The following is a 13,346-nucleotide window of genomic DNA, read 5'->3' as shown; positions in this document are numbered from 1 at the left end:
TTACCATCTGAAGTTTGACTTTGATTAGGGTGGTTCTCCCCCACCCCGCCCCCTCCCCCCGCAGTCCGTGTTTTCCTGTGTAACCTTGGTGTCCTCTGCCTCCCGAGTATGGGGAATAAAAGGGTTTACCACGATACCCTGTCACCCACCCTTTTTTTTTTTTGAGACAGGATCTTGGGGTTTTTGTTTTTGTTTGTTTGCTTGTTTTTTGGAGACAGGGTTTCTCTGTGTAATAGTCCTTGCTGTCCTAGACTCACTTTGTAGACCAGGCTGGCTTTAAACTCACAGTGACCCACCAGCCTCTGCTTCCCTAGTGGTGGGGTTCAAGGCGTGTGCCACCACACCCAGCTCCACTTTTGCTTTTTGACCTTGGATATTCCCTTACCTACAGGTATCACATGAGCTAGTGGCTGGGAAGAGAGAAAGAGAGGCTACAGTTAAGCCCAGTTAAGAGATGGTTTCAATGCACAGCCAAGACCACAACCATTAGGACTAATAGTATAAGAAAAGCATCAGAAAAAAAAAAGATTTTTCTCCTGAGACAAGGTTTCTTTTTGTAGCCCTGGCTGTCTTGGGACTTGCTCTGTAGACTAGCGGGACCCCAACTCAGACATCCCCTTGCCTCTGCCTCCCAAGTGCTGGGATCAAAGGCGTGTGCCACCATGCCGGCCCTGGTTGGGCGTCTTTATTTGTTTTTTATTCTTATTTTTGTGGCAGGTACTCTCATTGAACCTGGACTATGTGGACTCAGCTAGACTAGCTGTGTAGCCAACCCAGAGATCCACTGTCTCTACCTCTTCAGAGTTCTGGTACTGTAGGCTTGTGCTTGGCGTTTTACACAGGGGCTGGGGTTTGAACTTAGGTTTACTTTAATGAGTAATCTCCTTAACCCTGCTCCTAGTATGGAATTGCATATACATATTTCCGGATCCATGGACTGTATTTGTTTTTCCTCACTTGTACTTTGAAGCAGAGCGTCTTGGACCTAAAGGAAGGGTGAGAAGCTGTCACTCACTCTTCTTAACTGTTACTTGAAATAAGCAGGACAAGAGACATTATCATAATATTCTTGGCTAATCTGCTCCTAAAGTGATGTGTCTCATTTTTTTTTTTTTTTGGTTTTTTTTTTTTTTTTGAAACAAGGTTTCTCTGTGTAGCCTTGGCTGTCCTAGACTCGCTTTGTAGACCAGGCTGGCCTCGAACTCACAGCGATCCGCCTGCCTCTGCCTCCCGAGTGCTGGGATTAAAGGCGTGCGCCACCACGCCCGGCCTGATGATGTGTCTCATTTTAAACTATGGCCGAATAAATCAATGAAAGACCCACACTTAAGCCAATATATGATGCCGAATCAACCAAGTGTGCTGGTGTCTATCTTTAATCCTACCACTTGGGAGGCAGATCTGTATGGGTTCAAGGGCAGCCTGGTCTATCTACATAGTGAGTTCTAGGCTATTAAGGGCTACAAGTGAGACCTCTCTCAAAAGAAAAAGACCGCACACTCCTGCCCTGGAGCATTGGCTCAGGGGTTAAGAGCACTGGCTGTTTTTCCAGAGGATGTGGGTACATGGTAACTCACAGAAGTCTGTTCCATTACCAGAGGATCCCATGCTTTCTTTTTACCTCAGAGGACACCACACACATATGCACAGTCATACACGAAGGGAAAAACTTACCCTTATCAAAATGATAAAATAATAAAAAAATAAAACAAACTCAAAATATAGGGTTAAAGAAAGAGAGACAGACAGATAGATAGATTTAGGTCCAGTGCCCTCTTCTGGCCTCTGTGAGCAACAATCATAAAAAGAATTCTTTTTCTTTTTCTTTTCTTTTTTTTTGGTTTTGTTTTTTTTTTTTTTTTGGTTTTTCGGGACAGGGTTTCTCTGTGTAGCCTTGGCTGTCCTGGACTCGCTTTGTAGACCAGGCTGGCCTCGAACTCACAGTGATCCGCCTGCCTCTGCCTCCCGAGTAAAAAGAATTCTTGTAGGCAAAATACTCACATTAAATCTAAACAAACAACCTCCAATATATAGTACATTTTATCAGAAATTTAGGAAAACATGACATAGCCAGACCTCATCTCAATAACAAGACACACAATCAAGCCAAAAGCAAACAGCTTTTGGGATTATAATAGAAATAAATGCTTCTCCAGTGTTTTGGGGATAAGACAAGACACGTTTACACTCCAGCCTTCCCAGTTATCACTTTGTGTCCTTTGGATGGTTTGGCTACTTAGCACATGTTAGAGATGCATGCTGGGCAAACCTTGCTATAGAGAAGTGAAAATAGAGAACGAGGCCAAGCCCCACAGTCCTAGAGTCAGTGGCCTAAAGACCTCCTTTCTGTTGGGGACCTTTAGAGTTTCACCACACTTTGGTGGTAGGACACTGGGTGCTGCCTGAGCTTTGTCATATGGACTGGGAGGGACTTAAGATACTGGCTGCAGGGCTGGGCCTGGTGCTTAGTCTCCTGTGTCATGGAAAAAGGAGCAACCACAAACCTCCAGAGCTGTGCTCTCAGGTCTTGTGAGCTGCTTCTTACCACAGCCATGACTAGCTCCTCCTCCTGCAGACGTGATACAGAAAGCTGTCAGAAAAAGCATGGGGCAGCCTGAAAGTTGTATTCTCAATTTATGTAGAACATAGAAATGATGTGCTTATGCATATCCACAAGGTGTTTTGTTCACTCTTAGGTGGCTCTGGCAATGTAGCCTAGGTTGGCTTTGAACATGCTGAAGCTTCCTGCCTGTTTTCAGAGTGCTGGGCTTAATGGGCAACATTGTGAACTTCTGCTTTTTTTTCTTTTTTCTTTTCTCTTTGGTTTTTCAAGACAGGGTCTCTCTGTGTAGCCCTGGCTGTCCTGAACTCGATTTATAGACCAGGCTGGCCTCGAACTCACAACGATCTTCCTGCCTCTGCCTCCCGAGTGCTGGGATTAAAGGAGCATGCTACCATGCCTGGCAACTCTTGGTATTTTTTATTTTGAAACTATATATTTTTAAATTTTGTGTTTGGGTGTTCTACCTGAATGTAGGTCTGTTTACCACATGGGTGCCTGATATCTTCAGAGGCCAGAAGATGGCATCAGATCCCCTAGAATTGGGGTTAACACAGTGGAGAGCCACCATGTTGGGTCCTATGGAAGAGCAATAAGTGCTCTTTACCCTGAGCCATCTCCCCAGGCCCCTCCCCCATTTTTTAAAATAGGGGATTTTGTGTTAATTACAGCCATTATAAATACAATTTGGGTGTGGTGTATTCACTTGGGAGGCTAAAGCAGGAGTATCCTGAGGTCAAGCTCAGTCAGGGCTAAACGATGAGCCCAGGACAGCCTGGGCATCATAGTGAGACCTTGTTCTACATAAAACAAGACAGAAGACAATAGAAACACTGGGAATGCTGCTCAGAGGTAGAGCAGTTGTCAAGGCCCTGGGCCCCACTCACAGCATGAAAAACAAGATTATTCAAGTTGGATTTAGTGGTGCACATCAGATTCTAGAACTTAGGAACCTGAGGCAGGGGGATTTCCAGTGTGAGGCTACCCTAGAAGACATAATGAGACGAAACCTCAAATCTAAAACTAACTATAGGGAGGCTCTGTAAGGAGTTGAGGAAGGGGAAAATATAATCAAAATATATTGCATAAATTTTTAAAATTTAAAAAAAAAAAAAAAAAACAGTAACCAAGAAAGCCACATGGTGCCTTGCTGATTATAGGTATCTTGAACATCATAGTTTGATTGTTATTTGAAAAGTAAAATGAGACACACAGTCCTTTTATAGACAGCCATTATAGAAAATTACAGGAAGATGCAGGTTTCCTGACTTTGCCTGGCATGTTATCCAGTTCACTGAACTGTGTTCAGGAGGGGTATGTAGTATGATTAGGTTTCCTAGCTATGTTGGCTGACACTGATACATTCTACTTGCTTTAATATATACTTTTAAAGAGACAACAATATTTACATATGCTATGGAATAAAGATTCAGTTACATTTCAGAATAAATTTTTACGAATTACTTTCTAATATGAGTTTTAGATTTTTACCCTGACTTATACCTTTCCTGGTTTCAGGTGAAAGAGCTGCTAGTTTACCTGTGGCCTCTGTGAGGGCGTGTCTTCCTTTAGGCATTTGCACTCCATGTTCACCTGTGGCCTCTGTGAGGGCGTGTGTCTTCCTTTAGGCATTTGCACTCCATGTTCAGGTCATCTTGTGTTGCTGGTTCAGTTTCCTTTGGTGTCTGGGATTATTTGTACTGTTTTAAGTAGTCAAAATATTGTTTGTTTTGTTTTGTTGTTGTTGTTGTTTTTTTTTGTTTTTGTTTTTTGGTTTTTTTTTTTTTTGCACAAAAGGAAGGACCATTTGGATATAATTTTGACATGGACACTATGCATACTGAATCCTATTTAAGTGTTTAAATATTAATGAATAGAAATATTTTGTATCTAGGCTCTTGTCATACCTTCCTTGGCAAGAAGACGATGTGCGGGGAGGGGGGGTGGAGACAGTGTGGAGATGGATGCGATTTGCTTAGAGTAAACACTCTTACCTCCTTTCTTCTCCCCATCTCAGGGCAGTCTGTGCCTGCAGCTGCAGTGGTAGGCATTGTCCAGTAAGTGACCTTGGCTTGCATTAATCAAATCAGAACACAAAAAAGATTCTTGCTGACATGATGTAAAATTTTGTCCCATCCATTTTCCTTAGAAATGAGGCCAGGCTGTAAAAAGAGAAGACTCTTCAAATAAAATGTTCATGAGCGCACACCCACACCTGTACGCTTTTGCAAGCCATGTTAAAAATAACCAACTAGATGTTTTTTGTTTTTATTTATTTTGAGACAGGGTTTCCCTGTATAGCCTTGGCTGTCCTAGACTCACTTTGTAGACCAGGCCGGCCTTGAACTCACAGCAGTCCGCCAGCCTTTGCCACCCAAATGCTGGGATTAAAGGTGTGCGCCACCACGGCTGGCCTTTTGCTTTGTTTTTGTTTTTTGTTTTTTGTTTTTAACAGTCCAGGTCCTTTATTTCTTTTTGTTCATTAGGCCATGAATTTATAGGGAATGGGCCCTGGCCAGTCCTCACAATGTGTGCTTGTCTAGGTGGCGCAGGCTGGGCCTTCAGCTGACCCCAGGTGCCGTTGTTTTCGGCTTCCTTCTCCTTCTCCTTCATGCACTTCCAAAAGCTGTCCCTGCTCTTAGAGTGCTTGATGTGCTCAGTGCGCACATCAATTCATTCTTTTGGTGAGAATCTTGCCCTTTACCTGCTTGCTCACAATGACGCCCAAAGCATGCTGGGTGACATGGTAGACTTTCTGTTTTGCCATACCCATTCCTTTAAAGTCTACAATATCACCCTTTTTGTAGATTTGCATGTATGTGGCCACACGAACAAATCCATGTCTCCTAAAAGGCCTAGAGAACATACAGTGAGTGCCCCTCCTCTTTCTCTTTGTGTTTGTCATTTTGTCAAGTTACTGGAAGATGGCTGCCACCGCTGAAAGGCAACTTGGTGTATTTTTGTTTTGTTTTGTTTTTTGAGACAGGGTTTCTCTGTATAGCTTTGGCTGACTTAGACCAGGCTAGGCTGGAACTCACAGCCTCCAGAGTGCTAGGATTAAAAGGTGTACTCCACCACACCAGGTTGATGTAATTTTAAAATTAGTCTTATATTAAAAAATTTATATCATGGGGGCTTAGAAGTTCCTAGTAGAAAATTACTTGTATTATTTTTTTTCTCAACTTGAAATTATAATATCATCATTTTTTTTCATGGTCTGAAATATGTACATGATGTTCTGTAGACTTTCTGTGTAATGAAGGCAGTATGCTGTTCTCTGGGCCTTTGCCGTTGTGTAGTAAATGAGGCATTTTAGTATATTGATTACTCATTGCATTTCAGAAATAGCGGGTATTTGATATTTTTGGTTTGGATAAAATCTACTATCCTATATGGGGTCATTTTAATAGCCAATGGTGCTGCTTGCCTCAAATCTAAATGGTCTCAAATCTAAACTTGTAAAACTGCTAAAATTCACTGGGTGGTGGCGGCGGCACGCACCTTTAATCCCAGCATTCAGGAAGCAGAGGCAGTTGGATCTCTGAGTTTGAGGACAGCCTGGTCTACAAAGCTGAATCCAGGACAGCCAAGGCTATATAGAGAAACCTTCTGGGAGTGGGGGAAAAACCCTGCTAAAATTCAACCAATTTGGTCTATCAGTGAGGGAGAAAACATTGCTATCTATAAATTGGCTTCTTTATAAGTTTCGGATTTAATAGATCCTTTCTGTAGAAGAGTGTGCGCTTCAAGGAATAATGGCTCATACTTGTAACCCTGGCTCTTTGAGGCCGGGACAGGAGGATTGCTGCTGTTTTTTTTTTGCCATTTGAGGTCATAGAGAGAGACTGTTTTAACCCCTCCCACAACCATCCCTTAAAACAAGCACCCCAAATGGAAATGATAGACCCCCAAATATTCATGCTAGCTTCAAGCTGTTGGGCTTTGATGTCCTGCTACCTCATTGCCCTGAGGAGGGAGGGAGAGACGGGAGGTGTGGTGGCCTGGGGGCGCCTGTGCCTGCTCTGCTCTCCATCTGGATCCTGCTCACTGTTAGTGTAGAATGCTGAGAACAGCAGTGAATAGATTACTGTATTGATTTTTTTTTCTTGCATTTGTAGGAAATTTATATAAAAAGCAATCAGGAGGGCAGTTCTGTCTGTTGCTGAAAGGCTTTACTTTCAGTTTGTTACACTGGGTCCTGGAGGGCTGGAGAGAATAATACAGGGAAACAAATGGCCCCGTAGGAACTCGGGCTGTATTCTGTAGACTCCTCTTGTGAAAAGGATGGCACACTGCAGTTTGTATCAGTGACCTGAGGGAGTGGAGGCCTAAACACTTTAATTGATGGGCTTCATTATCCAGTTTCTTTTTAAAGCATTTACAGGGAACTAAATGGTCGTCATCTCCTGTCATCTTTAGGTTGTTGGAAACCTACATGAAGCCTCTTTTCTTAACCTACCCTGATTAATTCTTTGTCTTCATATCATTAACAATTGGTTTGTTGGATGCTCTAAGATAAAGAAACCATGACTTGAAGGAGAAAGAGGATAATTATCAAATCACTTTTCTTCTCAAACACCAGTTTAAAATAAAATTGTCACCTGAACTTAGGGTATTTGCTGCCTTTTTTACCTTTCCTTCTTAAGAGATTGCAGAAGAACAGCAGCAGCGGCAGCAGTAGTCCTGGGAGCCTGGGAGTTAATGCTCCTGCAGCCTGAGGGTCAGAGCCGGCTCTGTTTGCTGATTGGCTGCTAAAAGGTGAAATTGAAACCACTGTAAACTTTTGACCCTGTAGCAGTTCCTGTGGAAAGTCTTCTACTGGTGGAGCCTGCTCACCTCCCACCCCCCACCCCCACCCCCTTTGCCTGTACTTATTTTGTGTGCTCCTGCAGGGCTCTTACACAGCTTTTCAGAAAGGGAGAGAGTGGGTGAGACTGAGGGAAAGGAAGAGAGGGGGGAGGGGGAGGGGGAGGGAGGGAGGAGCTGTAGAGCAAGCAGCTGCAAGCAGCGTGCTGACTAGCCTGCTTCCCTTCTGTAGCTAGGTCCTTACCAACTTCAGCTCTGCCAAAGAGGTGAGGCCAGTTTATAGACTGCTCTGCCTCTAGGATTTTGCAGTCTCTTTAGTCTCTAGGTGTTAAAAAGTGGAAGAGTGTGCCCCCACACCTTTTTTTTTTTTTTTGAGATAATGTCTCACTGTGTAACTGGTTGGCCTGATGTTGGAATTAAAGGCGTGTGGCACCACACCCAACATTTTTTTAAAAATTGCTTTTTATTTATGTTTAGGTTAGGATGCACAAAACTGGGCTTCACTATGGCATTTTCATGTACACGTGCCACTGTACACACTTTGCTGTCAATCTTCCCTTACTGCCCGCCTCCATGTCCCTTGTCCCCCCACCCCCATGCAGAAGCCAAAAATGGTTGCTTACCGTTACCTTTATGCATTTCATTTATGTATCCTGTCTTCCATATAATTTTTAGATGGCCAACATTATATAAAGTGTTACTGGAATTGGAAGATGGCTCAGGGGGTAAAGGTGCTTGCTGCCAAGACTGATGAGCTGAGCTGGGCCTCCAGGACCCACAGTAGAGGAGAGAACAGAGTTCTGAAAGTTGTCCTTTCACTTTTACATTGTCATGGGGCAGAGGGAAACAACACACAGTTGTCCTGACTTCCATATTTCTCTCATGAGGTACTGGGAAACGCATGCGTGTGCACACACACACACGCACACTAATAAATAAAACAATCTTTAGATTCCTTTTACCTTTTTGGAGGTAGTGGTTCTGGGATTGAACCTAGGCTTTGTGCTTGCTGTCAAGCCCTCACATTGAACTGTGTTCCCACCTGTTTTGTTTTTGAGAGTGGATTTGGTTGTATAGCCCAGGTGGCTGGAGCTGTCTTCTGCTATAGCCTGTCCAGTTCTGAGATTGCAGGTGCATGTGACTGTGCTTGTCAGTGTGAGGAATTAACACACATTTTGATTATAAATCTAGGTAATATTTTCAGAGATTGCCCAATTTCCTTCGTTATTTTTTTGGCAGAGAGTTTTGTCTTTTCTTCTTCTTCTTCTTCTTCTTCTTCTTCTTCTTCTTCTTCTTCTTCTTCCTCCTCCTCCTCCTCCTCCTCCTCCTCCTCCTCCTCCTCCTCCTCCTCCTCCTCCTCCGAGACAGGGCTTCTCTGTGTAGCCTTGACTGTCCTGGACTCACTTTGTAGATCAGGCTGGCCTCGAACTCACAGAGATCCGCCTGCCTCTGCCTCCCAAGTGCTGGAATTAAAGGCATGCACCACTACCACCCACTTATTGGCAGAGAGTTTCGAATTTGTCTTATTCACATAGTGCTTCAGGGTTACTTATTTTGTGGTGCTGTTTTGTTCATCTTTGTCTGTAGCACAGGCATTGGTGTTCATCAAATGCTTATTTCAAGGGTATTGCTTTTTTGTTTTTCCTGGTTTTTGGAGACCAGGCTTCTCTGTGTAGCTCTGGCTCCTTGTAAGCCTGACCTAGAGCTCAGAGATGTGTCTGCCTCTGTCTTGCAAGATCTACAATTCAAGTTGTGTGCCAGTACAGTCCTGGCATACAGCAGACATAGCAAATGTTTAATTGAGGTTTTCTTGTACAAGGTCACTTCAGGAAGCTGGCTTTTGAAAGGCTGTTTTGGAAGCCAAGGCTGTTGCTTTCATTGTATCATTCAGGTTGTCAGGTTGGCTTTGTCTAGAACTAAGATTTGTATCCCTTTAATTGAAAATGATTTGAAGTCTGGTTGATACTTTTGACTGTCCATCAGAGTGAGTAGTAGTGCACATTATAAACCCTGCTGTCTTCTATGAAGACCACATTGTGAATACTGTGGTTAACTTTTAAGAAATAATTACAAGTATTGATGTTGCAAAAAGGGCATCTACTCCAATTCCCAGAGGAGGTTGTGTGCATGGTGGCTTTCTCATACCAAAGGGAGAGGTGGGATAATTTATATTTGACTAATACAGATGCCTAATTTGAAGAAAAGACAATAAAACCCACCTCCACTTTTGTCCTTAGGATTAAATGATTTGCTGAACAGTGGACTCAGAGATCGGTAAAAACAAGCTCCTACGCATCCTACTGACTGGGCCAGCAGGTAATTCATGTACTTTTCTTGACTTGATCGCTGTAATTTTTTTTTTTTACTTGAACTGCCTGAAGGCTCTGCTCTCTGCTTTGTGGCTTCAACTTACTTTGTGCTTATGTCCTTCTTAGGACATGGTTGAGCAAGTGGAGCTGGGCTGTGGGGGCACATAGGTAGGTGTGTGTGTGTGTATCTGTAATATACAGATGGACACACTCAAGGGGGAGGGGGGCAGGAGGGAAGTGGTCCTGCCTGCCTCTCTGTTGGTATTTTAAAGGCTTTTGGTTAAAATTGGAATCTGCTGGGCACAGCAGTGCATGCTTTAGCCCCTGAAGAGACAGGCTAGCCAGAGCTACAAGGGGAGCCTTGTCTAAAAACAAACTGTAATCAGCCCCAACCCATGTGTATAGACAAATGACATCTAGCTTGTTCTTACACTTTAATATTACATCAGAATAGTAAAAACGAGAATAGAAAAACCTGCCTGATTGCTCAGAAAGCACTTGCCTATTACTCAGCTAGCTGAGCTTGTATTTATTATCCTGCCAGTTGTTGCTTAGCCATTCCTGAAATGTGCCTCTTTGGATCCCACCCTCCATGGACACATTTACTAAACAGGCCTATCTGCTCTGCTATTTTCCTGTGTTTTACTTCTGTTCCACTTTCTAATTTTAGCCTTCTCTAGATCAAGAGCGTGGCAGTTTCACACTTGCATTTACTCACGTCCCCTGGCTGCTTCTGTTATGTGCTGTTTCTACCCATTTGTAATTTTGCTACAAAATTTTCTTATGTTCCTTTTCCTGTTTACAGAAAAAAGGGACAGTGGCTGGGGTACTGCTCAGTGTTACCACCATCTGCTGAGAATGTTCATGTGTTTAAGCCTAAGTACCAAAAGTAGTCAGGGACCTATGCTGGTTTCATTTTGAATTGTTTATCCTAATGAGTTGACTCAGAGCTTGTCCTTGCCCTTGCAGGCTCCCTCCTGGCTTTCATTCTACCTGGTCTTCTGGCCTATTGGATGATGGTGCCACCTACAGTTAGGATAGGCTTTTTAACTGTCATTGCCTGCCCACTTGCCAGCTCTGGAAGAGAGTTCACAGAGGCACCCTAGGCACTGGTGTCTCAGTCCAATTAAGCTGTCAGTCAAGATGAGCCTTCACAATGTCATGGATACAGAAATACAGTGTGGATAGAGTAGCGACTATTTACATATATATATATCTAATTCACTAAGATTCCAGTTCTAAAAGGTCCCTGATGTGTTGGTGAGATAGTTCAGCTGGTCATGGCACCTGCTGCCAAACCTGACAACCTGAGTTTGCTCTCTGAGGCTCACATGGTGGGAGATATCCCCAAGTTGTCCTTTGACCTTCACACACATCACCTTCCCTTTCCCCACGCAAAGTAAGTATCATTAAAAGTTCTGGTTATAGCTAATCAGTATGAGTGGAAATAGCACTGGCTATTGACCACTGCCTTGTAAGAACTACATTTATCCCTGCTTTATTTTAATTCGAAAAATTTGCTTTGGTTATATGCTTCGATTATATAACTATTACTAAAATACAAGCCACAGAGATGGGAAGCTTATAAAGGATGCCTCTTTAAAGCCAAACAGTTTATTTTTAAGCTTATTTTGTTTGGGGCAAATATGGATCCTTTAATCTCGCCAGTTGCTTGCCTCCATAGACTAACTGTGACCATAAAGCCAGGAAGCACAGACGGCTAGTTTCCTAGTATAGAAGCTAGTGGGGCAGGGCTGTGGTCTCTCTGTAAGTTTTCATAATGATTAATTTGTACACATTGCAGGTCTCAGGTTCTTTGCAACTGCAACTTTTTGTGGTTGCCAGATCTGGTTTTTCATGTAGATATTCTTTCCTGCTAATTGCTTACACATGCTTGTCAGCGAGATTGACAGCTAACAGTGGCTTACTATGTTGCCCAGGCTGGAGAAGATGATATGGCCTCACTGTGTATCTCAGGCTGGCCTTGAACTCGATGGTCCTCTGCCCTCAATGGTCCCACCCGAGATTGGGTTTCTCTGTGAGGCCTTGGCTGTCCTGGAGTCACATTGTAGACTAGGCTGGCCTTGACCTCTCAGAGACCCGCCTGCCTCTGCCTCCTGAGTGCACCGAATACAGGCAGGTGCCACCTCACCCGGCTTGAGTGCTATTATTACTGGTGCATACCACAGTGCTGAATGCTAATATTATTCTTTAAAGGAGGAATTTGTGGGGTTAAGTCAGGATACACAATCCCTTATTTGTAATTTAGTGCCTGCCTGTAACCCCAGCATTTGAGAGCCAGGTCTCCACAATGAATTCCAGGACAGCCAGGGACACAGACGTTGTATGCAAAAAAGCCAAACCAAAACACCCCTCACCCCAAACTTAGCAGAAGAATCCATTCTGTCATTGATGACCTGTTCTGGCCCATATTTCTATTTTCTATCATTCCCTCACCAGGTGGTAGGATGAAGATTTTTATTTTTTATTTCATGTGCATTGGTATTTTGCCTGCTTGTATGTCTGTGTGAGGGTGTCAGATTCCCTATAACTGGGGTTACCAAGAGGTGTGAACTGCCTTCTGGGTAATGGGAATTGAACCCAGGTCCTCTGCAAGAGCAGCCAGTGCTCTTAACCACTGAGCCGTGTCTCCAGCCCATGATGAAGTTTTTGTTTTATTTTTATTTTTTATTTTTTAAATATTGCTGTTTTTTTATATTTATTTTTATTTATTATGTATACAGTATTCTGCCTGCATATACACCTGCAGGCCAGAAGAGGGCACCAGATCTCATTATGGATGGTTGTGAGCCACCATGTGGTTGCTGGGAATTGAACTCAGGACCTCTGGAAGAGCAGTCAGTGCTCTTAACCACTGAGCCATCTCTCCAGCCCTTGTTTTATTTTTCAAGACAGGGTTTCTCTGTGTGTCCTTGGCTGCCCTGCTTTGTAGACTGGGGTGGCTCCAAACTCACAATAGTGATCACCTGCCTCTGCCTCTTGACTATTGGGATTAAAGGTGTGCACCACCATTGCCCAGAAGGTAGGATGAAGTTTTCAGTAGGTACGGTTAGGGTTATTACTGGACTTCTCCAAGATAACCAAAGAAAAAATTATACAGTACATTCTGGTCATATTTATTCCCCTCCCTGATCCCCTGTCTTATATTCTTTCTCTCTTTTAAAAAGAAAACCAGAACAAAGAACAAACCTAGCCGGCCCTGATGGCAGCTCTTAAACAGCACTAAGTGGCTCGCTTCTGTGGAAGTAGAGTCTGTGAGCAAGAGTGAAGTAGCTGATACCGTCGCATAGGCATCCAGCTTTTGTTTTCCTGTGCTGCTTTGATGGGTTGGAGTGAACTGTGTTACAGTTGAGCTCCTCCTTTGGGGATTAAATGGGAGTAATAAATGGTATGCATGTATGTATTTGCACCTAACTCAAATGGCTAATGAACTATTCACATTATGTGTTTTAAAATGTAAAACACTAAAATAAGCAATATTTTGTATGGTGTGTGCCATCACATATGTTCAAGGTATCTTTTTTAACCCATTACTTGAACTTAAGATTTTTATTTGTTCTCTATGTGTCTGTCCCTGAATGCTGTTCTTTTATTTCCTGTTAAAACTTTCAAATTACTATATATGTACGCATTCTTGAAGGTTTATAAGA

General features: G+C 43.2%; 1 protein-coding gene across 7 annotated transcripts in view; it reads left to right on the top strand.

The window, feature by feature from the left end:
• NCOA3 (nuclear receptor coactivator 3) overlaps window positions 1-13,346 on the top strand; it is an 85,366-nt gene that overhangs the window by 37,216 nt on the left and 34,804 nt on the right. For all 7 annotated transcript variants that reach the window (XM_084775040.1, XM_084775039.1, XM_084775038.1 and 4 more), the window contains exon 2: window positions 9,604-9,682. The gene's annotated coding sequence lies outside the window, so the exon portion shown is untranslated. The remainder of the gene's footprint in view (window positions 1-9,603; window positions 9,683-13,346) is intronic.

Source organism: Acomys minous, assembly GCF_964271855.1.
Source record: "Acomys minous genome assembly, chromosome: 3".
In the NCBI taxonomy this organism is placed as follows: Eukaryota; Metazoa; Chordata; class Mammalia; order Rodentia; family Muridae; genus Acomys; species Acomys minous.
Note: the sequence above shows the minus strand (reverse complement) of the source record. Positions and strands in the feature narration are given on the sequence as shown.